Source organism: Lepidochelys kempii, chromosome 13, assembly GCF_965140285.1.
Source record: "Lepidochelys kempii isolate rLepKem1 chromosome 13, rLepKem1.hap1, whole genome shotgun sequence".
NCBI lineage: Eukaryota > Metazoa > Chordata > Testudines > Cheloniidae > Lepidochelys > Lepidochelys kempii.
Window position 1 is genome coordinate 41,575,604 of NC_136392.1, and position 4,447 is coordinate 41,580,050.

A 4,447-nucleotide genomic window follows, 5' to 3' on the forward strand; every position below is an offset into this window, starting at 1 on the left:
GGGAATGGGTGACAGGGGATGGGTCACTGGATGATTCCCTGTTCTGTGCATTCCCTCTGGGGCACCTGGCACTGGCCACTGTCAGAAGATAGGACACTGGGCTAGATGGACCTTTGCTCTGACCCAGTATGGCCGCTCTTATGTTGTTCTGTCTCTCTCCCTGTCTATCTGTGCATCTGTTTACCTTTCTTTCTGCTGTTGCCTCTCTCTAATTTCTGAATGCTCCTATCTATCCACGTCTATCTGTCCTGCCATGTGTATCATCTATCCATACATCAATCTGTTGTAAAATACACAGTTTCCAATAACAGCTAGCGTCAGTTTCGTAAGCGCAGTCCAAGGTCACAGACCCACTCTCCACGCCCGACGCCGCCGGCTGGGTCTGCGTTACCGCATCTTCCATGCTGGAGCCTGTTACACAGAGTGGGTGAGGGAGAGGTCAGTCGTAGAATGTTGCCCCTGACTTGATTTATGGAGCGCATCCCTCATTGATTATCCTGACGATGATAATAATCTTCTTCATCATCGTCATCTTGGATCAGGAACTGACACTTATTTTCCTTGCACAGCAACTACCCCGAGGTGGAAATCATTGGCTGTTGCTGCTGATTAATTATTGGTAAATATTTATTAATTATTATTATTATATCCTATTATTATTTATTACTATTCCAACCCCACCATCAGTTTTACTCAGATTCCCAGTAATTTCCATTGGAACATTTTACCCATGGGAAGAATGGCCCAAGGACTGGGCAGCATTGTGATATTTTCCCATTACATAAGAACATAAGAACGGCCAGACTGGGTCAGACCAAAGGTCCATTTAGCCCAGTGTCCTGTCTTCCGACAGGAGCCAGTGCCAGGTGCCCCAGAAGAAATGAACAGAATAGGTTATCATCAAGTGATCCACCCTCTTCATCCAAGGTTTACCAAACTTTCAGGCTGAAATTTTTCAAAGGAGCAGAAGAGAACTAGGTACCCAAAACCTCCCTTTGAAAATCCCTGCTCAGTTCACCGAGTCTCCCCAACCTTTACTTCTAGTCGAGTCTATTCTGGCTCTGAGTTAAGAAGATTCCAACTGTAGAGTCTCTATTTACCAAGTAATACCAAAGCGGTCACAGCCCAGTGTAGGTTTTGTTCCTTCATAATGAAAAGATTTTCCTCCTGCCTCAGTATCACACTTCTCTCTTCTTCTGCACCAGAAGTCGTGTTAGCTCTCAGGCTGCTGCATGGCCCTCGACATGACAACTGACGTGTCTGTGACTTCTCTGCTGCAGAAAAGCAAAGAGTGTTTCCTGATTGATTGTAGATTGGCAGCAGAGCCAAACTTCCTGGCAGAGTTAACCACTGATTGAGTGACGCCACCACCCCACTGGCAGATTGCAATCAGAACTGGCTAAAAGGGGGGCCCTCCCGCCTGAGCTCCTCCACCTGCCCCCGGCAGAACAGCGCCCCCTAGTGTCACACTGGGGTGAGCACTAGCTCTCAGGGAAGAGAGCCCCATAAAGAGCCCCCACCCTGCTGCCTGCAACACAGCGCCCCCTACCACCCTGCTGGGGCACTGAGGCCAGCCCTGAGTCACCCACACCATCCCATGAATTATCAGGTGTCCCATCCAAATCCGATATAAAGACTTCAAGGGGTGGAGAATCCCTCACACCCCTTGTCAGGTTGTTCCTATGATGAACTATCCTCACTGTTAAAAAATGTTTGCCTTTGATCTGGCCTTTGGTCACATAGCATATATGAAACCGAATTACACATTCAGAGCTGCTGTCGGTATCATTTACTGTCTTTTGATATTATAATAGCACCTGGAAGCCCAACTGAGAACAGAGCCTTCTTTTGCTGGGCACTGCACGGATATACAGAGACAGTCCCTGCTCTAAGAAACTTACACTCTAAATAGAAAAGACAGACAGAGAAAGTATTATTCGCCACCTCCATTATACCGATGGGGAATTGAAACCCAGGGAGATTAGGGTTGGATTTTTTCCAAGGTGCCTATGGGAGATAAGCATCTAATTCCTATAAAATGCTCTGACAATCTTGGCTCTGGCCTCCTACGTGACCTTGCACGAGTCGCTTCTTTGTACGGCGCCTAGCACCACCAGACCCAATTTATCAATAATAAGAAAGTTTCAAAGGGGATTGGGCAGCGTCATAGGCTGGCCGGCCCTTTGCAGCAAGCTAGCTTCAGCTCCCAGCTCTCTCATGAGCAGGCAACATAAGGGCTCATTAGTGACCTAATGGGGGTTAATTAGAAAGGCTGACCCGCCCCCGCCCCAAGCCCCAGTTGTGGTGGTGAAGCAGGCAGAGCACTATTTAAATAGGGCAGGGCGCTCATTAATGGAGAGACGGTCCTGGAGAGAGGTGTGAGGGGAGGCCCTCTGTGGGAAGAGCATGTGGTTGTCAGGTTGAGTTACCCATAGACTGTAGGGTAGGTTCCTGTGGGGAGGGGGGGTCCCTGAGATAGGGCCTGCAACAGGAGACAGAGACCCAGGCTGCTCCTGAGGGGGATCCCTGAGATTGGGCCCGAAAGAAGCGAGGAGTTCCTCGGAGCTTAACTGCTGGAGTCGCTGGCGAAGGGAAGCAGCAGGGCATTATGCTGGGCAAGAAAAGAGAGAAGAGGAAGCAGGGCCAAGAAGCAGAGGACTTCAGTGGGCCCAGGCAGGGGCAGAAAAGCTGTTTGGACAGTTGCTGAGGACATTAAGTTGCCCCATTTGTTAGCCCAGAAAGGGGAGTGAACTGCTGAATGACTTGGCTGGAGCCTGGAGCCCAGAGAAAACACAGCCAGGAATGGACACGGCAGCCAACGAAGTAGCCAGGCGAAGTCCCCTGCCACGTCAGACCCGGACACGAGAGGTGACGTCTCGGGCATAGAAGCATTGACCGCTCCCTGGGGCTCCTGGGGAAATGCTGCCTTCATGGCCAAGGTCAAAGCGCCTCCGGTAGAGCTGGGAGCCGAAACCACGTTTCCTCGGTCCCCTCCCCCCACCGCCCTAACCAGGGAGCCTCCCCCTCAGCAGGGCTATAAACTCCTGTCCCCGTCTGCCCACGGGGCTCTGTCCCACACCTCCTGGCGTGCCCCCAGCGCCCCGCAGCCCCCTCCCGGGTCACACCCACAGTTACTGTACAGGCTACGCTGCCCCCTGTGTCACTGGGTCTCCACGGCGCAGAGGTAGCGGGCGGTGTCCCCCAGCCGGCAGCTGCGGATGTGCAGGGAGCTCCGCTTCTGCCCCGGATCGTGATCCGCAGTGAAATTCGGTTCTTGTGTCTGGTTCCCCTTGCCGAACAGCATCAGCAGGAAAAGGGGCCGCTCCCCGGGAGCCTGCCGGAACCAGTGTAAACTTTGGATAGCGCTGGAGTAAGTGCAGGTCACGGTGCCATTCCGCCTCTCGGAGACATCCAGCCACTCCGGGCTCTGCTCCACAGAGAGCTGCCCGCTGGCCACTGGGAATAACGGAGACAAGGGGGAAGCAAGTCAGAAGCTGCCATGAGCCACTTGCCCCCGAGAACCGCGGAGTGGGGTGGGAAGAGAGACAGGCTGCGGGGGGGACAGACCGACCGATCTCTCCATTTCACTCCCTTCTTCCCCACCACACAGTCAATGAAATCCAGCCCCGGCTCCCTGCTAGTGACCAGCGGTTCTGTCTCCCCAGCCCTTACCCCACAGGTGCATTAGCTGGATCACCCACGACAGCCCCTGCGGCCTCCCCATCCCTGCGCTGCCTGACAGCCCAGGGCACAGGGACGCTGCTGGGTTCTCCCTGGGGCTGGCAGGTGTGTTGGGGTCTCCTCTGCTGTAGGGATCGGACACGTCCTTCTCCCCCCTCGTGTGCCCAGCCAATCAGCAACCAGCCCCTTCTCTCCCATCACAGCCGTGCGTCCCTGCGGAGAACTCCTTCGCTCAGGGCCCTTCACCTTGTGAGGGCTGTCCCCTTGTGGCCAAGTGCATAAGTGGGTGCAGAAATATTTAGTTCTTTTCAAAGGGGAGTCAGGTGCCCAACTCCCATTGACCTCTACCAGAACTGGATGTCCAAATCCCTTAGGCAGCCTCCATGAAGAAATGACTCCTCTCAATTATCAAACTAAAGATGTAGAGAGAGATTTATCCAAAGTACATAGGGGATTCAGGAGCACAAGTCCCATTAATAATACTGTCCAATTGATTCTTATTCATAGAGTTTAAGTCCACAAGAGTACTTTAGTCTGTCCTCCTGTGTAGCTATATCAAAGGCTGTTAAATTTCATCCAGTTACCCATGTTTTTGCCCAAAACTTGTGTTTGCCTAAAGTATCTTCAAAGGATCACAGAATCATAGAGGGGCTGGAATGGACCTCAAGAATTCATCTAGTTCTCCCCCTGTGCTGAGGCAGGACTGAGTAAACCTAGACCATCCCTGACAGGTGTTCCTTCAACTTGTCCTTCTAGACCTCCAATG

The 4,447-nt window shown here is 52.5% G+C and overlaps 1 pseudogene; it reads right to left on the reverse strand.

Moving 5' to 3' along the window:
- Positions 1 to 3,160: 3,160 nt before the first annotated feature.
- Positions 3,161 to 3,724, reverse strand: LOC140896814 (T cell receptor alpha variable 27 pseudogene; annotated as a pseudogene).
- Positions 3,725 to 4,447: the final 723 nt, after the last annotated feature.